The sequence below is a fragment of the Ovis canadensis genome, chromosome Y (genome assembly GCF_042477335.2).
Source record: "Ovis canadensis isolate MfBH-ARS-UI-01 breed Bighorn chromosome Y, ARS-UI_OviCan_v2, whole genome shotgun sequence".
Lineage (NCBI taxonomy): Eukaryota > Metazoa > Chordata > Mammalia > Artiodactyla > Bovidae > Ovis > Ovis canadensis.
This window is the reverse complement of record NC_091271.1, coordinates 4,538,629-4,561,753: the sequence shown is the minus strand read 5'-3', so window position 1 is coordinate 4,561,753 and position 23,125 is coordinate 4,538,629.

Genomic DNA, 23,125 nt, shown 5'->3' with positions numbered 1-23,125 from the left:
TTTCCTGAGGGAGAAGGAAGCATTCCTGTCTCCCTCCAGTGTCTGTGTGTGGACTGCTCTGTGAAGTGTTGAGGACGTCGCGCCCTTTGAGGGGGGCTGCTGAAAGGCGATTTCTCTTTACGGCCTAAGCGCCAGCTTCACACTCTCGAGTCTGAGGTTTCGTGAGTAGAGATAGCAGCTACCCACTAAATATCTCTGCTCGTAATAAAGACACGGTCTTCCAGAATGTCAAGGGTCTTATTCCTTTCCTTTCTGGCCAAATATCTAACATTTGGGGGGAAGGTGTGCTGCTTTCTCAACACTTTGAAACAGTTGGTTTTTTTTTTTTTAACAATTTTTCTTCTTTTCCTTTTTTAAAGATTAAAAAAAATTAATTTATTTGGCTGTACCGAGTCTTAGTTGTGGCATGTGGGAATCTTTAGTTGCAGCATGTAGAATGAAGTTCCTTGATCAGGGATTGAACCCAGGCCCCCCTGCTCTGGGAGTTTGGAGTCTTAGCCCCCGAACCGCCAGGGAAGTCCTTTCCTCAACACCTTACATTCACATGTTGGGTTAGAATTCTCATTCAATTCCTTGTGTGTGAACGACAATCACAAAAACTCAGATCACCAAAATCTGGGATAATAAGGGAAACGGTTTTGCCTCTGAACTGAAAGTAGGTGTTTGACTCACAGCTCCCTCCCTGCATGAGAGGACTTTCTGCCGAGATGAGAGAAACCTTTAAAATATTTCCGATATTAAAGTAAGTGCTAAGATGTTAATTGGCAAAAGAAAAAACGTTCTATTATTCTATTAAATGTTTTAGAAGTCCTGGTGATTAAGACTGTCTGGAGATGTGTAGGTGGCAGCAGAATGTGGAAATTTATATGAAAGTCTGAAAATGTATGTGTTATAAAAAGGCGCCCATCATCCCCAGCATATGTGAAAAGTGTGGGAATGTGATTCACAGTATGTGTTGTTGTTGCTGAGTCCCTCGGTCATCCCCAAATCTTTGCGACCCCATGGACCACAGCATGCCAAGTTTCCCTGTCCCCCACTATCTCCCAGAGCTTACTCAGCTGCATGTCCATTGAGTTGGTGATGCCATCCAACCATCTCATCCTCTGTCGTCCCCTTCTCCTCCTGCCTTCAATCTTTCCCAGCATCAAGGTCTTTTCCAATGAGTCAGCTCTTCACATCAGGTGGCCAAAGGATTGTAGCTTCAGCATCAGTCCTTCCAATGAACACCCAGGACTGATCTTCAGAATGGAGGTTGGATCTCCTTGCAGTCCAAGGGACTCTCAAGAGTCTTCTCCAGCACCACAGTTCCAAAGCATTATTTCAGAGATTAAAAAAAAAAAAAGGCTAAGTGTTATAGACTCATGATTATTCATCTCCATGTTTTCAGACCTCTTCACCGGAATGGCCTTTATGAATTCAGTGACCACCACCATATAACAACAAGAGCTAATTCAATGTCAATGAAGCACTCGATAGCAATGATGTTATACAAATCTTCTTTGTCTGTTGGAAAAATCTTTGTGGGATTCCTTCTATAACAGATATCTAGAACTCTATAGTTGTTGTTGTTGTTTTTTTTTTTCATAGAATAGTATCTCTAAGCCGTAACAACACATGTTTCTTTTAGGCACTGGGAAATTCATACGAGAATGAAAGATTTTTTTTTTTTTTCCTCTAATGCTGTGGCTTTCGTAACATCTCTAAGGAAACCTCTCACAGATGGTGGCACTTTCGCCTCTCAGCCCCCACCATGTCGGCAAGACTGTCTATAAGAATAAAAATCTCTCTCCTCTCCGTGGAAGAGAAATTGCGTTTCCTCCATGTCCTTCAATAGAAACATATCAGCAGGTCACCTAAAATGAGGGACCGGACTCTGAGATAAAAAGTCATGGTTCGAATAAATCAAAAGAATGGAAGAGCTGAGAACAAGTTTGCAAAAAGATAATTTTAAGCCTATATTGTAATTGGTCTGCCCGAGACCATTATCCCTTATCTGCTCTTTTTAAAGTTCTTACCGATTTTCTGGGACATCATGGATAACTGGGCTTAGGAATTTGAAAGTAAAATGTGACATTTGCATAAAGGCTCTGTGTTCACCCTTTGCACCTCTGAGCTTCGGTGGGGTTGGTATGCAAGCAAAAAAAAAAAAATTGCTTCATGAAGGTCGTTCTTAAGTTGACATAATTCATGGGACCCTTGACCTGAAAAGGTCCCTCCCCTTGGCGAGGTTGGATCCCACGTCTGGTCCTTTCAGCAGAACAAATGCTCAGGTCTGTGGAGATGAAAGGATGAACCTTACTTAGCAAGTACGAAGGATGCGATGTGAATTTCCAAGAAGGTGGCAGAGAAAAGCCTGTGCGTGCCAACTTGGAACAATCAGAACCTGCAGACACTTCTGCCTCTGCCGTGTCATCCCCTGGGAAAGATCCTCTGGGCAAGAACCATCCATCACGGCTCAGACACTTGTTTGTCACCAAGCTGAGTTTGCACAAAGTCGCCACGCGGGGCTTGGGAACTCGGCTTTAAGAAGTGTTTCCACACGGCGCACACAGGACCACAGCACACACAGTTTATTAATGAATGCGTATTTAAGAAGCTGCTTGCAGAGGGTGTTCACAGAATTAATTTTCACTAATCTAAGAGCTTTTTTTGCATGAAGCTGCATGAGTTAAAATATCTTTAAGCTCACATGTTAAATAGGAAATAATTTTTTTTTTTAAATAGCCAGGGAGATTTTAACTTTCTTGCTGCAGCTGATAAGGAAAGAAGCATGGAGCAAAATGATGTATCTTGTTTATCTTGGGCCCAGTGTTCCAGGCACTGCAGCCGGGGGTCTGGCCACAGTTGGAAAGGGCTGGCCCAATTTCCGACCCCTCCCAGCTGAGCGTCTCTGCATGGCGAGATTTCCCACACGCGAGAGCTGGCCTCCCTTCAATCTTGTGATGAACGCCGGCTTTCTCGGTAGCAATTAGGAACAGAAACAGAAATAGCAAGCGCCCTGGGTTTTATTAGCTCCATACACTTTCATCCCAGGGTGCATAACAAGCCTACCTAATTATTCCCTTACTGGTAGACGTTTCTGCTTTTAAATATAACCCAGGCTCAAGCTGTCACGTCCTTAGTGTTTCTCTTTCTGCTTTTCTGGGAGCAGGCTTTTCAGGATAGGGGTCCATGCCTGCTTTTTACGTTTCCTTTTCTTGGATGGCGTCACCAATGCGATGGACGTAGATTCTGAGTAGGCTTTGGGAGTTGCTGATGGACAGGGAAGCCTGGTGTGCCGCAGTCTGTGGGGTCGCAGAGAGTCAGACGCCGAGTGACTGAACAATATCAATTACTGTATTTCTGCCTGGCTCCTCTGTAATTTCGGTGCTCAGGTTTCCCATTGCGGTGCCTTCTTTCCTTGTGGAGCACAGGCTCTTGGCCATGTGGGCTTTAATAGTTGGGACGCACGGGGTTAGTTGCTCCGGGGAATGTGCGATCTCCCAGGAGCCGGGATCGAACCCACACCCCCTGCGTTGCAAAGTTGATTTCTTAACCTCTGGACCAGCAGGGAAGCCCTCTCTCCATTTTCTGACCCCTGGTTCCCTCCCAGGCCCGTGGCAGTCTGCCTTGCAGCCTCTCCACCCACACCCTCTCAGTTCGCAAGGAGGACAGTGGTAATTCTGAACCACCGGGAGCCCCGGGGCTATATCTCAGGGCTTGTGTTCTTCTAAGGGTTTCTCAGCACGCTGGCCGCTTCCCCGGGGCCCTCCAGCCTCCTGGCTCATCCTTCCTTACTGGCGGGGCCTTCTACGTCCCTTGTGGAGGTCCCTCCTCCTTTGCAGACCTTCCCGTGTTAAGAGATGAGCAGGTCTTTGCCCTGGGCCCTCCTCTCCTCTCCTCGGTGGCCTCTGCTTAAGCCATCTGAGCTCCAAGGTGAAGACAGCCGTGGAGAACTGGTCAGGAAAGGGTCACAGGGTGTTTGCTGCAGATGCTCGACTCACCTAATCCTCTGTAGGATTGCGAGGAGGAGGGCCTCATACCACGATTCCCCTTGGACACAGGTGGGTTGTTCAGTCGCTCAGTCGTGTCCAAGTCTTTGTGACCTCATGGACCGCAGCACGCCAGGCCTCCCTGTCCATCACCAACTCCCGGAGTTCACTCAGACTCATGTCCATCGAGTCAGTGATGCCATCCAGCCATCTCATCCTCTGTCATCCCCTTCTCCTCCTGCCCCCAATCCCTCCCAACATCAGGGTCTTTTCAAATGAGTCAGCTCTTCCCATTAGGCGGCCAAAGGATTGGAGTTTCAGCTTCAGCATCAGTGCTTCCAATGAATATTCAGGATTGATCTCCTTTAGGATGGACTGACTGGACCTCCTTGCAGTCCAAGGGACTCTCAAGAATCTTCTCCAACACCACAGTTCCAAAACATCCATTCTTCAGCACTCAGCCTTCTTTGTGGTCCAAAAATACATAATTTTATTTTTATTGAAATAATAAACAAAAATAAGGTAGATTTGCCTATTGTGTCCTCCTACTACCCAGAGCGTGGTAATTTTAGTTCATTTCAGAGGCAGTGTAAAGGATCACTTTCTTAGTATCCATAGGTGTCCATGGCTAAAACCGTTTGTTGGAAAAAAAATGGTGCCAGTTCCTTTTTTTTAAAAAGCATGATTTTAGAGATGTTGGTGGACAGTTTTATCAGACTTGTCCTAGTTCTAGCTGACCCAAAGGGGAGAGTGCCCCAAGACGTCCTGCTGCTGCTGCTGCTAAGTCGCTTCCGTCGTGTCCAACTCTGTGCGACCCCATAGACGGCAGCCCACCACAATGTCCAGACTAGTAGCAAAAATGAAGTCCTTCTGTAGGGAGCACGGAAGTGCCGTTGGCCTAATTTAGGCTTCCATTCTTGGTAGCAACGGACGCGTGATGAAATGGTTTTGCAAAAGAGCTGAGAACATGGGAGGAAGCGCACGTATAGGCATCTTGCATTTTCAATAACTGTTTATAGACCAAAGAACAGGATGGCATTAATTAAACCGAATTAGTGCCGGCTGCCTCCCGTTTTCCCTTTCAAAGGCTCTGTGTTGCATTCTGTTTTCATCGAATTGGAATCATTTTTTTTTTTTTAAAAAAAGGAGAACAGAGCCTTCAAAGAAACGATCACGCTTTTCAGACCTGTAATTTAAGCTCTGCCGTTGCCATTTAAGCGTGTCCATAATTCTGTCTCCCTTTGTGTTTCAAATTGGGTGTGTTTATTCAGTGGTATTTTTAGACACGCTAATTCCATCGCAGGCTCCTGTTCTGAGCGTGAGCAGAAGGCTGGGGGCAGACACAGACAAAGGACTGGTTTGCAGGATGTGTCTGGCTAGGCTGTCTACCTTCTGCATCTCGGAAGGGAGCACCATGTCGGGAAGGAGCTTGGCGATTAACAGTGGAATCTACCTAAGCAAGCAGGATTCGGTCTTCTCTCTCCTTCACCCTTCTCATTCTGCATGCCTGTTACTCAGAGATCAAACCCTGTTCAAGAGCCGCACATCTGCTTGGGGCACTGGAGTTTACCCAGTGCTCAGAATCCCATGGACAGAGGAGCCCGGCAGGCCACAGTCCATGGGGTAGCAAGAGTCGGCCACAACTTAGCGACTGAACCACCACCACCACCAGACTTTCATGATGAAGAGAAGCACAGAATCAGAAATGTAATCCTTGGCTCCTGCCAGATCGGCATAGGAGAGAAAGAGAAACAGCAGAAAAGAGAGGCGAGAAAGATGAGACAAATTCACCACCTGGCTACCAGGCTACTTACAGCCGAGTCTTTGGCTCATGTTCCCTAGCTAATGAATCGAGAGGGCTCAGGGGCTTCCCAGGCGGCCCTGCTGCTGCTGATGCTAAGTCGCTTCAGTGGTGTCCGACCCTGTGCCACTCCAGAGACAGCACCCGGCCAGGCTTCCCCGTCCCTGGGATTCTCCAGGCAAAAACACTGGAGTGGGTTGCCATTTCCTTCTCCAATGCGTGAAAGTGAAAACTGAAAGTGAAGTCGCTCAGTTGTGTCTGACTGTTTGCGACCCCATGGACTGCAGGCCTTCCAGGCTCCTCTGTCCATGGGATTCTGAGCACTGGGTAAGAGTACCAGGCAAGAGTACTGGAGTGGGGTGCCACTGCCTTCTCTTCCAGGCGGCCCTCGTGGTAAATAAACCGCCTGTCAATGCAGAAGACATGGGTTCCATCCCTGGGTTGGGAAGATCCCCTGGACAAAGGAGTGGCAACCCACTCCAGTATTCTTGCCTGGAGAATCCCACGGACAGAGGAGCCTGGTCGTGTCCAGAGAGTCAGACACGACCGAAGTGACTTAGCACGCACACTAGAGGGCTCAGTGTCTCCTGATGGAAAGGATAACTTTTCATCATCCCATTGTAGGCAGAAATGTCTCACTTTTTAAAATAAATTAAAAAAAATATTTATCTGGCTGTGCCAGGTCTTAATTGCAGCAAATGGTATCTAGTTCCCTGGCCAGGGATCAAACCCAGTCCCTCTGTAGTGGGAGCTTGGAGTCTTATCCAACGGACCCCCAGGCAAGTCACAGAAACGTCTCACTTAAAAGCATCGTAAAGGGGACATGGAAATAGAAAGGAAAAGAGTTTTTTTTTTTTTTTTTTACTCTATATTTGTTCATTTCGTTTTTCTAAGACATGTGGTGCATCGTATTTCTACCTGGAGATCATAATATTTGCCAACAGATTTCCGTCTCCATCACAGCAGAGCGCCTCTTTCCTGGAACACTCCGGTGTCTGAGAAGTGCGTCATCCTAATCATCGTCACGGGGGCAGATGGTTCTAATACCCTTGTGCTGACAGAGAAGAACAGATCTATCAGAGCTCGTTCGATAGCTGTAGTTTATGTCTAAATTACACATTTTAAAGAAAAAGGCAAGTAGCTCTGAAAAGCCAGGGTAGTCTTTCGTCTCCCCAGGTTCTTTTCTTTTCTTTTTCTTTTTTTGGTGTGCACCATTTTAAGTGCTTTTTGCATTTGTTCCAACACTACTTGTCTTATGCTTTTTTTTTTTTTTGTGGCCACAGGGCAGGTGGGTGTTTAGCTCCCCAACCAGGAAACGAACCCACACCCCCACTGCAGTGGAAGGCAAAATCTTAACCACTAGACCACCAGGGAAGTTCTTCTTGTCTCCCCATTTTGATCCCTCCATGCACCTACCTTCCCCCCTTCCAGCTCTTTCCACTGGTAGCTGGCATTCACTCAATACATATACCAGGCTCCTCTGTCCACGGGATTCTCCAGACAAACATACTGAAGTGGGTTGCCGTTGCCTTCTCCACGGGAATCTCCCCGACCCCAGGGATCAAACCCGGGTCTCCTGCATTGCTGGCAGACTCTTTACCATCTCAGCCACCAGGGAAGCCCAGTGGGCATGATCCATATGTAAAACATTCCATATGTGAGCAGGAGGTGAGTTCCAAGGAGGACAGATCCACGGTGGTGGGGTGGCGGTAACACATAGTGTCAAGGTTTTGGGTGAAATTTTTCACAAGGTGTCTGGGAGGAACCCTTAGCTGGAGAATCAGTTGGCAGGAGGCTGACAAGAGTGAGGCTTCGCTGGCGGCTCAGACATTAAGGAATCTGCCTGCAATGCGGGAGATGATGCGGGTTTGATCCCTGGTTCGGGAAGATCCCCTGGAGAGGGGCATGGCAATCCACTCCAGGATTCTCGCCTGGAGAGTCCCATGGACAGAGGAGCCTGGTGGGCTACAGTCCAGGGCGTCTCACAGAGTCAGTCGAAGATGACTGAGAGAGTAACACTTTGACTTGACGGAAGGGTGTAAGCAGGTCCTGTGGTTGCTGGCGTGTGAGAGCAGGTCTGGCCGGAGCAGGTCCAAGGGGTGTACAGAGACGGGGTGAGTTTGGGGCCAGCGGACCAGTACAGGGTGGCTGAAGCCCGCTAGGAGCACCCTGGTTTCCGAGATGAACATCCTGCAAGTCACCAGGGCCCAGAGGCTTGCCCAGCCCCGGAGAGTCAGCGTGAGGCTGCGCGGATGCCCAGGTGTGAGCCTCAGCTCACCGCGGGCACCTCGGTCCTCACCTCTCAACGCGCTGATGCCATCAGGAGGGACGGCCCATGGCAAAGACAGCCACCGAGGGACCCCCCGGGAGAGGCTTGCAGTAGTAAGCTCCCCCAGCACTCCGGGACCCCCCCTCCCCGCCGAGGGAGAGTGGTTGGTGCCCACGCGTTGATAAGGCGTTCCACTCTGGGGGGTGGGCAGACGCTGGGCGTGGGGTGGGGTGGGTACCGGGAACGTGTGTGCGTCCTTCTCTGCGTCCTTGCGTGTTTCTCAGGGCAGGAGAAAGTGGGGCTGTAAACCAGATGAGGGATGCGTGAGTGACCGGAACTGCAAGGAGCCAAGCGCAGGCGCCCCGGGGAGTCTGGGGGTGGAGTGTAGGGGGTGGGAAGCAAAGAGGCAGAAAGCAAGGGGGAGACACGCTCACCGGCCTGGGGGAAGCCTCGGCTGGAATCTGGGAGCTGCCTTTCCGTGAAATGCGCCGCAGCACCATCTGGGTTTGCGTGTTCTGATCACATTGGCGTTTGAGGAACCATCAAAGGAGGTGGGGGTCAGCGGCTGGAAGGTGCTGCTTGCGCTGGGTGATTGAGAACTGTGATACTGCAGACAGAGACGCCAGGAAAACAGGAGGACATGAACTGGGGCGGGAGGTATGAAGTTTATTTTATGAAGACGAGGCACCGTGGATGACGGATAGATGATCAGCAGTGGAAGGCGGTGGCTGACGTGGGCAGGGTAAGACCATCGGGGTCAGGGGGGAAAATGATGGGGACCCACTCAGAACCCCAGAGTTGGCGTGAAGACATTTGAGACTCAAAAGGTGCAGACAGAAGCCTCCTTTTTTCATGAGTGTTCTTTTTTATTTTAAATTGTTTTATTTTTTCAAGATTTTTTTGACATGGGCCATTTTTAACATCTGCAACTGAATTTGTTACAAGGTCTTCTCCTTGCTTATATTTCAGGTGTTTTATCACCAGGCACGTGGGATCTTAGAGACTTCCCCACCCCCACCCCGCCCCTCCCCGCCCAACCCCAGCCAGGGATCAAACTTCCATCCCCTGCCTTGGAAGGCGAAGTCTTCACCACTGAACCACCAAGGGGAGTGTCAGGTTTCCCCTTTTAAAATTTTCACTGGGGTTTCAAAGTTGGTTTTTTTGTTTTTGGTCTTCTAATCCTGTTGCTGAATTCACAAAGGCACCCGGAGGAACCAAACAAGTGGCAAGGCAACACGACTGAGGACAAGTCCCCTTTCACTTCTGAATTCGAATGAGAAGTGTACCCTTGCATTAAGGTTTTCTGCTCATGTCGGGCAGGGAGAAGAGGAAGTAGATTTTTTTCTGATGGCTTGTCCGGTACACCTCAGCCTTTAGAACAAAAGCTCAGATAAACGGTGACTTGCATCGGGAGGCCACACTGCCTGCAGCTAGCACACGGCGGGACCAAATATCCACGGACTTGGAGGGAATGGCATTTGGTTTCCGGGACAAATGCTCATGTCACTGGGAGGTCCATGAGAAACGCTGGGCTGGAAGAAGCACAAACTGGAATCAGGATTCTGGAGAAATATCAATAACCTCAGATATGCAGATGACACCACCCTTATGGCAGAAAGTGAAGAGGAACTAAAAAGCCTCTTGATGAAAGTGAAAGAGGAGAGTGAAAAAGTTGGCTTAAAGCTCAACATTCAGAAAACAAAGATCATGGTATCCGGTCCCATCACTTCATGGGAAATAGATGGGGAAACAGTGGAAACAGTGTCAGACTTTATTTTTGGGGGGCTCCAAAATCACTGCAGATGATGACTGCAGCCATGAAATTAAGACCCATACTCCTTGGAAGAAAAGTTATGACCAACCTAGATAGCATATTCAAAAGCAGAGACATTACTTTGTCAACAAAGTTCCATCTAGTCAAGGCCGTGGTTTTTCCTGTGGTCATGTATGGATGTGAGAGTTGGACTGTGAAGAAAGCTGAGCACAGAAGAACTGATGCTTTTGAACTGTGGTGTTGGAGAAGAGTCTTGAGAGTCCCTTGGACTGCAAGGAAATCCAACCAGTCCATTCTAAAGGAGATCAGCCCTGGGTGTTCTTTGGAAGGAATGATGCTAAAGCTGAAACTCCAGTACTTTGGCCACCTCATGCAAAGAGTTGACTCATTGGGAAAGACTCTGATGCTGGGAGGGATTGGGGGCAGGAGGAAAAGGGGACAGAGGATGAGATGGCTGGATGGCATCACGAACTGGATGGATGTGAGTTTGAGTGAACTCCGGGAGCTGGTGATGGATAGGGAGGCCTGACATGCTGCAGTTCATGGGGTCACAAAGAGTCAGACATGCCTGAGTGACTGAACTGAACTGAAGGGGTCACAGTATGTCTAGCAATCTTTGATTATTTTTTAACTTAAAAAAATTAACTTTTATTTCTTTTTGGCCATGGTGGGTCTTCATTGCTGCGTGCAGGCTCTCTCGAGTTGCAGCGAGCAGGGGTACTTCCTAGTTGGGGTATGTGGACTTCACATTGCAGTGGCGTCTCTTGTTGTGGCTCCTGGGTTCTAGAGCTCAGGCTCAGGAGTTGTGGAACACAGGCTTAGTTTCCCCAAGGCCTGTGGGATCTTCCCAGACCAGGAATGGAACCTGTGTCTCCTGCATTGCAATGGAGATTCTTAACCCGCTGGACCACCAGGCTGCTGGTGCTGCTAAGTCACTTCAGTCGTGTCCGACTCTGTGTGACCCCATAGACAGCAGCCCACCAGGCAAGCCCTATTAATTCACTTTTAGCTACTCACTGAAATTATGATAAAGCCATCACACATTGACCTTTGAAGCAACACCATTTCCGTCATGAGTGAACGCAGATTATAAGTCAGAATTCACAGCTTGATGTATCTTATACCATCTCTATTTTTAGAGAATTTTTTCTGTGATTTCCCTTGTTTTTTCTTTTGTTTTTGTTGTTGTTGTCTTTTTTTTTTGCTATTTGTTTACTAACAGCGTTTTCAAACTTGCTAATTTGTTAGCACAGTGTAGGAAGTTTTTAATTTAAAGTTGAAGTGCTGTAAATAAAATGTAAAGAGAAAAAAAAAAAACCTGGCATTTTTGTTTTTTTTTAAGGTATTTGAATGCATGTTTTCCATAAACATAGAAAGAACAAAATGCTAACTTTTTTTTTTTTTTTGGTGGATCCTGAATATTTTTCCTTTCATTTTTCCCTGGAGAAAGTCTGCATAGACACAGAAATAATACTTTGATTAATTGCAATCTTGTTTTATAAATGTTTTTCAGTTACCAGTGAGTGAAAGCAATGGATACTATTAACAGGAACTAAGGAAGTGGCAAGCCACTCCAGTACTCTTGCCTGGAGAATCCCATGGACGGAGGAGCCTGGTAGGACTGCAGTCCACGGGGTCGAAAAGAGTTGGACACAACTGAGCGACTTCACTTTCACTTTCATACATTAAAGTTTCTTCAAAGTAGACTAGCTTTTGAGTAAAAAGATGTCAGAATCAAATCAGGATACTAGCTGCATCACGGAACAAAGTTATGGATTTGCAGGGTTGGTTCAGCAGCCTGCACATGGCATCACCAGGGCGAGTTTTGTCTGTTTATCCTGCTCTGCCATCTTTATCATGTGGCTCTTGGCCTCATTGCCACATGATGGCTGCTGCACTTCCAGGCATCACACACACATTCCAAGAAGGAAGAAAGGGGTAAAGTGTAAAGAGTTGGCAGAAATATGCCGAGTCTGATCCTCTTGGTACATAGTAAGATGGAGAATCTACCCATTATTATTTTTATGCTTTTTTAAAAAATTTCCTCATATAGATTTGTTCTTATGACTGTTAGTTGCAGTCTGGGGATGTGTGAGAAGAAGGGAATAAAAAAAGGTGGAGTGAACAGTCTGAGGAAGCAAGACACCGAATATACCACGGTCAGGCTCCACTTACATAGACTTGTTTCCTCCTTTTTTTTAAAAAAAAAAAATTTATTTATTTAGCTGCCCCTGGTCTTAGCTGTGGCTTGCGGGGTCTAGTTCCCTGACCATGGATGGAACCTGGGCCCCCTGCAGCAGGAATGGAGAATCTTGGCCACTGGGCCACCAGGAAAGTCCCCGTATTTGTCGATCTGGTTGTCCAGGATGATTGGTGTGTGTGCATACACGTGTAAGCCAAGACACATTGATGAGAGGGTAGAAATGTGTAGACGTGGGGGCGACGGTTAATTTTCCCGGTCAACGGAGCTGGATCGTGGCGTACCCAGAGATTCGGGTGACGCTGTTTCTGGGTGAATGGATCAAGAAGCTGTGGTGCATATATACAATGGAGGGGTACTCAGCCATAAACAGGAACACAGCAGAGTCAGTCGTAATGAGGTGGATGGCCCTAGAGCCTGTTAGCCAGGGCGAGTTAAGTCAGAAAGAGAAAGACAGATATCGTACGTTAGCACATGTATATGGAATCTAGAAAGACGGTACTGAGAAACCGAAAAGCAGAGACATTACTTTGCCAACTAAGGTCCGTCTAGTCAAGGCTGTGGTTTTCCCTGTGGTCATGTATGGATGTGAGAGTTGGACTGTGAAGAAGGCTGAGCACCGAAGAATTGATGCTTTTGAACTGTGGTGTTGGAGAAGACTCTTGAGAGTCCCTGGGACTGCAAGGAGATCCAACCAGTCCATTCTGAAGGAGATCAACCCTGGGTGTTCTTTGGAAGGAATGATGCTAAAGCTGAAACTCCAGTACTTTGGACACCTCATGCAAAGAAATGACTTATTGGAAAAAACTCTGATGCTGGGAGGGATTGGGGGCAGGAGGAGAAGGGGACAACAGAGGATGAGATGGCTGGATAACATCACCAACTGGATGGACGTGGGTCTGAGTGAACTCCTGGAGTTGGTGATGGACAGGGAGGCCTGGCATGCTGCGATTCATAGGGTCGCAAAGAGTCGGACACGACTGAGCAACTGAACTGACTGAACTGAAGTGACTTAGCATGCACACACATATCTCATGAAATATCCAGGACAGATTTATACTGAAAAAACCATCTTCATTTATCTGAAATTGATGTTTAACCAAGCACCCTGCATTTTGTATATACAGAAGGCAACCCTTGTTGTTGGAAGTCTTGATGTGCTTAAAACGGGTGAAAAGTTCAATCAGCAGCTGTGCAGAGTGCTATGGATGACCTCACAAAGTGCCATGAGGTTACTCTTTTGCCCTCAAGGAGTGTTTGGCCCATGCGATTGGTGGAAATGAAGAAAGAAGTCAGCTCCATGAGTTCATCGAACCAGAGCCTCAGGCTGCTGGGGCTCCTGGATCATGGGGAACAGCACTGCAAGGTAAGCATCCCAGAGGGCTTCCTGGAGGAGGTGGCATTTCAGCTGAATTTTGCAGATGGGGTAACAGCTCAGGGGGAGAAACGAAAGGTGAAGAGGTTGGACGCAGAGCCTGTAGCTTGTCTAGGCTACAGAAAGGACAGAAACAGCTGGGACTGGGGAGAACAGCTAAAGTATCACAGTGACAATTCAGCTGTGAAATCAGTGTCTGGAAGAGCGGGGGAGGGAGCTTTGAGGATGGAGAGAGAAGCCAGAGGAGAGAAATCCTGAAGTGAGGCTTGTGGGAAGCAGGCGGCCGTTTGGGTGCATGAGAGGACGTCACGATGAGGTGTGGGTTTTAAGTGACAGAGGGCGGTTGGAGGAAGAGGGAAGTTTCCCAAGAAAGCTTGGGACGCTGAAGTGTGGACGCTTCCTATTATTCCTAGTGCTGACGTTCTATGGAAAGGAGTTCCATTGACAGACAGCTCACAAATCCAATTTGTTCACAAGTCCAACAAAGTTAGCCAGGGTACCCAACTAACACAATTGGCTACATAGTACGTATTCAAACAAATCAGTTCAGTTCAGATCAGTCGCACCGCTCAGGCGTGTCCAACTCTTTGCGACCCATGAATCGCAGCACGCCAGCCCTCCCTGTCCATCACCAACTCCCGGAGTTCACTTAAACTCACGTCCATCGAGTCCATGATGCCATCCAGCCATCTCATCCTCGGTCGTCCCCTTCTCCTCCTGCCCCCAATCCCTCCCAGCATCAGAGTCTTTTCCAATGAGTCAGCTCTTCCCATCAGGTGGCCAAAGTACTGGAGTTTCAGCTTTAGCATCATTCCTTCCAAAGAACACCCAGGACTGATCTCCTTTAGAATGGACTGGTTGGATCTCCTTTAATAATAATATATACAAATGAAAAACACAATAAACAAAGAAAATGTGTTTAATCTTATAGCACAGTGCCCTGAGAAGTACAGTAGTATCATTTACGTTGTGTTTCCCTGGCGGCAAGGTTCCCCTGCCGAGTCAGAAGGTAAAGAGTTCGCCTGCAGTGCAGGTTCGATCCCTGGGTGGGGAAGATCCCCTGGAGAAGGAAAGGGCAACCCACTCCAGTATTCTTGCCTGGAGAATTCCATGGACCAGGGAGACTGGTGGGCTACAGTCCATGGGGTCGGAAAGAGTCCAACACGACTGAGCGACTTTCACTTTCACCAGAGACATCGCTGCAGCTTTTACACTCACTACCAGACACCTTGTGCTTTGAAATACAGATACTGAACTCCCGTCCCCTACGCAGGACTGTGCAGAAAAGCACACAGAAGCCCAACCCTTGTAGAGGACGCCGCGACAATACATGCTAGATACGTGAACTAAGTTCCAGCATTGGACGTGCAGACACACCTTTGCATCTTTTCAAAGTTCCAAACTTGAAGGTCCGTGTGTACAGGACTTGCTGTACTGACCGTACTCCCAGGTCAAACGAGGAGCTGGGCTCTCAGAGCCCGTGGTCCTAACATTGTCATCACCCAATCAACCCATAACCTCACTTCTGTCTAAAGACACCTCATTTAATATGAGCTTGATTCCTTGACAGTGAAATCACAGCCAACGTTCGTGCCTGAAGGACACCTTTCTTTTTTTTTTTTTAAATTAATGTATTTCTCATTGGAGGCTTCCTGCTTTACAACACTGTACTGGTCTCTGCGGTTCATCAGGATGAATCAGCCGGAGGTAGGCATACGTCCCCTCGCTCTTGAACCTCCCTTCCACCTCCCACCTCCCACCTCCACACCACCCCTCTAGGTTGTCACAGAGCTCTGGGTTTGAGCTCCCTGCATGAATAATGCTTTCCTAATGCACATATTTTCGCCAGAAGGCACATCACAGCTGCCTCATGCTTAGAAACATCAGACAACAGCTTAGCAACTATAGTTGGGGACCATCTTGAACAGTGAAATCACTGCAAAAAAGCAGTGCAAAAAGAATTGCAAAAAAAAAAAAAAAACCCACTAAAAGCAAAAGAAACGTGCTTCTGAGTCTACTTCGGAAAAGACACTTGTTTGTAACATGAAAGCTGAAACGAAAAGGCCCAGCTTTGTCTCGCTGGACTTCAGCTAGAAACGTGTGTGTGTGTCAGGTTGCGAGAACTTTTCACCACCGTACTCACGCCCATACGTGACTGTGAAAGTTACATCGTCTTGACGTTGGGGTCACAGGTCAGTGTTACCAAGGATGAGAACATTTGGCAATGCAGACTCCAGAAACTCATGAGGACCAGCTGGGTTTTGCCTTTAGACCTGGCTCACAAGAGGTGTTGGATGGAGATGAAATTCCAGAAGCCCTGACTGTTCGGCGGGCGGTCATTGCTGCCTGTGTAAAGAGAATCACAGGCTGGAAAATCGCAGCGTACGATTTTGCCGAGTGCGTTTCTTTAGGCACGAGCTTCCCTGGTGGCTCAGACGGTAAAGAATCTGCCTGCCAATGCAGGAGACCCAGCTTTGATCCCTGAGTCGGGAAGGTCCCCTGGAGAAGGGAGCGGCAGCCCACTCCGGTATTCTTGCCTGGAGAATCCCATGGACAGAGGAGCCTGGCGGGGCTACAGTCCCCGAGTCGCAAAGCGTCGGACAGGACTGAGTGCCTTTCAGTTTCTTGAGGCTCAGTACATCCGTGGTCTGCCCCAGTGAGGGGCAGAGTCACCCCCGGGCAGAGTTATGCCACTGAGCTCTGGCCAACGCTGAGCCCACCCCTATCCAGATGGCACATCTCTCTTTTGCGTCTCCAGCCTTGCCTCACCCTGCCGGTGGTTCTTCTCCTCGCTTAACCCCGCTCCCTAGCAGTTGACCCCCAGCTGCCTCCCGGGGCTACTGAGCAATCCCCTCAGAGCTCGGGGAGTCCTGTCTCCGCTCCCCTCGGCTCTCACTTCCCCAGGGCCCCTGTGTCCAGTGCCCCTGTGTCCAGGGCCCCTGTGTGACTGGAACACAAGCTTGTGTGCCCGACACACAGTGAGGCTGAGCACACTGAAACGCCAGCGTCTGCAGTAGAGAAAGGTCTATCGCAGGGCCGCTCAAGGAGATAGGTGTCTCATGCCCCAGACTCCCAACTGGCAAGCTTCTCATTGCGCTGGCTTCTCCTGCAGAGAACAGGCTCAGTAGCTATGGAGCAAGGTTGCCCCGTGGCCTGTGGGATCTTCCCAGAAGTGAAGTGAAAGTTGCTCACTTGTGTCCGACTCTTTGTAACCCCATGGACTTGGTCCATGGAATTCTCCAGGCCAGAATCCTGGAGTGGGTAGCCTATCCTTTCTCCAGGGGATCTTCCCGACCCAGGAATAGAACCGGGGTCTCCCGCATTGCAGGCAGATTCTTAATCAACTGAGCCACCAGGGAATCTCAGCTTCCTGGAATCTTCCCAGACCAGGCATCAAACCCGTGTCCCCTGCATGAACAGGTAGCACTCTTTACCCCTGGGCCACCAGGGAAGCCCAGTGTGAGTCTTGAAGAAGGTCCAGAAATCACATAAAGGACAAGGTGATGAGGTCAGTAAAGGTAGACCAGATTGGAAAGATAGCAGGGAGAAGACTATATGTATCTAACAGCTTTATTCATGCATCCATGCTGCAAATAATCTGTTGAGCACACACAGAACAGAGTTAATTAAAGTGTAGGGAGAAGACGTCACTCACGCCAAGCTGGAGAGAAGAACACAGACGCCACGCTCAATCATGTCAAGCTCCGCAGGAAGGTAGCTGAATCCAGGAAGCGGGAAAGACAGAGAGACAGCCAGCCAGAGAACCAGACCGCATCCCAGATGCACAGGAAGTCAGGACACACTTGGATCTCCCGCTCACATCCGGGCAGAAAGGAGACACCTCGGCTCTGCGTGCAGCTGCTCTGCGTCAGAAGGCGAGAGTGTCCTGAGCCACAGTCACTTTTCCACCTGGCAAGCCTGGGTCTTTTTGCCGGGCCCTGAGTGTGTCTTATGCAATGAATGACTCTCAGTGTGCGTCCTGGGGTCATCAGCCCGGTGAGTCACGTCTGAGTCCTTCCCCGTATTTCCAAAGCTCTGTTTCCTGAGACGAAAGCTACCTCGGGCTCTCCCCTCCTCGCCAGCATCAGCGGAAGTGTTAGTCACTTCAGTGGTGTCTGACTCTTTGCAACCCCATGGACTGTAGCCCCACCAGGCTCCTCTGTCTGTGGGAGTCTCCAGGCAAGAATACTGGAGTGGGTTGCCATTTCCTTCTCCAGGGGACCTTCCCGACCCAGGGGTCGAACCCAGGTCTGCATCGGCAGACAGATTCTTTACTAGCTGGCTGAATTCCCAGAATCAATACCAAGTTCCAGACCCATCCTCTGTCCAGAGCGTGTTCCAGGGCACTCTCCTAAGGATGCGGCTGGCTCTCGTGGGCTGAGCTCTGACCTGAAAAAGGGCAGGGCATCTTGGAACGGTGTTGGGAAGCACCATCTCTGGGAAGGCCATGCCAGTTCTCGTCCCGTTCAGCCAAAGTCTGAGCCGGCACTCTGACCTGGCCGCCATCTGGGTGTCCTTAATGACAACGCCAGATTCTGCCAACCCGGATCCCTCTTGTTGTGGCTTCTTGTGTCCATGAGATGGACTTGCTTTGGTAACAAAATGCTCACCCACACGTGCTAAATTGCCTTTTCTGGGGCCATTGCAATCACATTCGGGGTGATCTCCCTGCCCCACATGGAACCAAAGAGAGGTGGCCAGCTGGTACCACACTGCGTTCCGAATTAGTGGTGTGCTTGCTCCAAGGAGAAATTCCTCCTTCAGGAATGAGTTTTTTCAAACTTTTGTCAAACAACAGCAATTAATATTTTGGAATGATTGTGCTCCCTCTCAAAAACAACAGCCTTGTTTAACTGTGTCTTTGTTGGTGGTGTTCTGACTCTTTGTGACCCCATGGACTGAAGCACGCCAGGCTTCCCTGTCCATCACCAACTCCCAGAGCTTACTCAGAATCATGTCCATCGAGTCGGTGATGCCATCCAACCATCTCATCCTCTGTCGTCCCCTTACCCAGCATCACGGTCTTTCCAAATGAGTCAGCTCTTCACATCAGGTGGCCAAAGGATTGGAGTTCCAGCTTCAACATCAGTCCTTCCAATGAACACCCAGGACTGATCTCCTTGAGGATGGACTGGTTGGATCTCCCTGCAGTCCAAGAGTCTTCTCCAACACCACAGTTCAAAAGCATCCATTCTTTGTGCTCAGCTTTCTTTATAGTCCAACTCTCACATCCATACATGACCACTGGAAGAACCATAGCTTTGATGGATAGACCTTTGTCGGAAAAGTGATGTCTCTGCTTTTTCATATGCTGTCTAGGTTGGTCATAGCTTTTCTTCCAAGGAGCGAGCATCTTTTAATTTCGTGGCTGCAGTCACCGTCTGCAGTAATTTTGGAGCTGGAGCCCTTGAGTTAGTAATTGCTCACATGTGAGAAAGCCTTTGTAATAAGTCAAGAAAGTCTAACCCCATCCCTTCAAAAATAAAGGTAAGGAATAAAGCTTATGCATGGAAGAAGCCTGCCAATTACAAGAATTTCTAGGGTCAGGAGTACCTATTGGAGTTCAGAGGGAAATGGTTTATATCTGTACTTCCATCATGCTTTTGAGAATTTCTCTGAAAAAATAAAGTTTATGTTTTCCTACTCTTCCTTTCAAAGTAAACAAGTTCCTCCATGATCAAGGCAGGCTACACAAGACTTGAAATCATTGCCTTCAGAACTTCAATTACCAGCCTGTTGAAAATTTTTTGTATAAATGAATAAAAGACCCGTCGCTGTATGTAACCACCTATTTCTAGAACCAGTGCAATGAGAAATACCCTTTGAATTTATTCTGGGAAGTGATTCAGCTTAATGCAGATTACGTCAGGAGAATGAGTTCATATTTGCATAGGTGTTTTGGAAGAGCTGTTCATTTTACAGTTAGATGCTGATAGCCAGAGAGGCCTGATAGAAATAATTAACAGGGACCATATGCCTGTTTGTTTCTCTGCTTTACGGGAAGGCCAAGACACTCTCGTTTTTTTTTTTTTTTTAAATTAATTAATTTTTTTCTCTTTTTTAACAACAGAAAGATGTTAGGAACTTCACATCTTGGAAAATGTTACGTGATCATTTATGCATTATGAAAAGTCACTTTGTACCTTCCTAGAAAGGTGAGAGAAAACTTCAAGGAAAGTGTCAGTGTATGTTTTATTGAGCTCAATTTGTTCTGTTTTGGATCAGCACCTTACTTGTAATCCATCTGCCCTTATTTATTTATTTTTTTCCCTGCAATGTACTCTGACATATAAATAGGAGCTGGCAAGTCTTTCTTCAGGGCAGGGCCAGAGAGTTGGCATTTTGTGTTTTGCAGGCTATCTGAAAGGCTTCCCTGGTGGCTGAGAAGATTAAAAAACCCACCCGCTACTGCAGAAGACCCGAGTTTGATCCCTGGGTTGGGAAGATCCCCTTGAGAAGGGAATGGCAACCCACTCCAGTGTTCTTGCCTGGAGCATCCCATGGAGAGAGGAGCCTGGTGGGCTACAGGCCACGGTGTCATAAAGAGTCAGACATGACTGAGCGACTAGTGATTTAGCAAAGGCTAAATCTGAGCTCTGTCTTAGCTACTTGTGATGAAGCGTGAAAGCTATACGGAGAATATGGAAACTGACAGGGACCAGATTTCTTGTCAGAGATGTGCCTTTCTCGGTCCATGAAGAGGAGAATGACTCTCATCACTGGAGATAAGATACCGAGATAAGTCTGCACTAACGGCCCTTGCTAAAAATAACCCTCACGTTCTGTGACTTTCCTCAGCATATTTCCTACTCATGTGCCATAATTTATCACCCTTTTGTCAAAACGGAACATAAAGTCCCAAAGTTTAACTCCTTTTTGTGTTCATTCCTATTCTGTGAAGGCCTCCATCTGCATACATGAATCTTCCTACTGTTAAGCTAGCTTTGATCAGTTTAATTCACATGCCTCGATACAGCACCTATAAGGGTAGAGGGAACTTCACTCTTCATCTACCGATCCAGTGGGCACAACCATGTTGTCTTATAGTAAAACTTCATTTACAAAAATAGATGACACACTGGAACTGGCCTCCAGGCTGATCTAAATAGTGAGCATCTGTGTCATCATCCCTCTTCAGTTTTGCGCTGTGTGGGAGGAGAGGAGGCCTGGTGAGTGACTTTATTTTGATGGCACTCTTTTACAGTTAAAATTGGAAGCAGCCTTGCTCTAGTAGGTACTGAACATGCTAAAGTCTGCCCCTGCCTCAAATTGGTCCTCCTTAGATGCAAAAATCCCCACCGCCAGAGTGGAAGTATTTGATCCACTTCCTCCTGACGCGTTGTGACAGGTGGTGATGTTAAAAAGTCATAATCTTTATTGCATGTCTTCCTGAGGAGAGTCAAGCCTCTGTGAGGATGAGGACAGCCTGTTCTATTAACCTCTGTATACTCAAACCCAAGCCCAGGGACTCTGTAAAGAAGACCTTCAAATATTCATCGACCTTGACTCTGGCATTGTGTTTATTAATCTGAACTGCTGTTTTTGCAGACTGAAAGTGCTTCCAGACTATTACTTTCCTAGGGTTCAACCCAAAATCAAAGACAGTTTTGAAATTAAGAAAATGACAACTATCGTGACGTGCATCCCAGCAATCTCGGGAAATGGTTAGAACAGTGTTCTCCAAACTTAAAATTTTTAAGTCCCTTCTTTTATCTGTTTATTTATTTGGCTGCACCGGGACTTTGCTGTGTCATGAGTGATCTTTAGATGCAGCGTGTGGGATCTAAATCCCTGACCAGAGATCAAACCCAGGCCCCTGACATTGGAAGTCTGGAGTCTTAGCCACCAGACCACCAGGGAAGTCCCATTCTCCAAACTTTTGTGCTCACATGCCACCATGGAGAAGCAAGAAAAGCCCCAGGAGTTTATCTGTTTTTTTTTTTTTCAGATTTTTATTTTTAATAATGTGTATAGCATCAAATATAATGTATATCACTTCATGGCAAATAGATGGGGAAACAATGGAAACAAGGACAGACTTTATTTTCTTGGGCTCCAGAATCACTGCAGATGGTGATTGCACCCATGAAATTAAAAGTCACTTGCTCCTTGGAAGAAAAGCTATGACCAACCTAGACAGCATATTAAAAAGCAGAGACAATACTTTGCCAACAAAGGTCCATCTAGTCAAGGCTATGGTTTTTCCAGTGGTCGTGTATGGCTGTGAGATTTGGACTATAAAGAAAGCTGAATGCCGAAGAATTGATGCTTTTGAACTGTGGTGTTGGAGAAGACTCTTGAGAGTCCCTTGGACTGCAAGGAGATCCCATCAGTCCATCCCAAAGGAGATCAGTCCAGAATGTTCATTGGAAGGACTGATGCTGAAGTTGAAACTCCAATCCTCTGGCCACCTGATGTGAAGAACTGACTCATTTGAAAAGACCCCGATGCTGGGAAAGATTGAAGACAGGAAGAGAAGGGGATGACAGAGGATGAGATGGTTGGATGGCATCATTGACTAGATGGACATGAGTTTGAGTAGACTGCGGGACTTGGTGATGGACAGGCAAGCCTGGGGTGCTGCGATTCATGGGGTCGCAAAGAGTCGGACACGACTGAGCAGCTGAAGGACCATACGCGTCAGCCCATGCCCTCCTCTCCAGACACCGTGTACCTTCATGGGGAGAACCATTCACCACTGTGCACGCAGGTGAGGCTTTTAAGTAGCCTTCTTGAAAATTCAGAGTCTCATCCAGAGGAGGGGCTCAGATTTGGTCAGACTTCATTAGAGCCTTTGCTTTTAATTTGAGAGTGTGCTGAGCTGAGCAGGGCATCATGTCTGCAGCTGCACTTTTTGTGGTTGGCTTCAGCTTGGTGTTCTTTGTTAATCAAGGCCAGTCCTGCTGTCTCCTCAGCAATCTTTAGGGCCCTCATGCATTTCGTGAGGGCTGGCTTCACTAACAGCAGGTAGCATCATCACTGAGTTCTCTCATCTGGGTGCCTGTAGCTGGCAAAGGGCTGGAAATAAAGACAAATGAGTCGCACTGCCGTCCCTGACCCAGGGATGTCCCCAGGTCATCTGTGGAACTTCAGGACATTGGGTGCATAATCTGGATTTAAGCCGACAGTAAGCTCCACTTACCTGACTTTCCCGGTGGTTCAGGTGGTTCAATCTGCCTGCAATGCAGGAGTTCAGTTCCGTCCAGTCCAACTGTTCAGCCGTGTCCGACTCTTTGTGACCCCATGAACTGCAGCATGCCAGGGCTCCATGTCCACCAACTCCCAGAGCTTGCTCAAAACTCAAGCCCATTGAGTCAGTGATGCCATCCAACCATCTCATCCTCTGTTGTCCCCTTCTCCTCCTGCCTTCAGTCTTTCCCAGCATCAGGGTCTTTTCCCGTGAGTCTGTTCTTCGCATCAGGTGGCCAAAGTATCAGAGCTTCAGGGCTGATCTCCTTTAGGATGGACTGGTTTGATCTCCTTGCAGTCCAAGGGACTCTCAAGAGTCTTCTCCAACACCACAGTTCAAAGGCATCAATTCTTTAGCGCTCACCTTTCTTTTTGGTCCAGCTCTCACATCCATACATGCAGGAGACCTGGGTTCAATCCCTGGGGGTGGCTAACACTTTTCACTTTCTAAGCTCCACTTAGAACCTACTCGTTAGATACAAAATGGAAATGCTACCATTTCTTCCCATTCACCCCGGAATAGCTTTGCAGACACCCTGAGCTGGG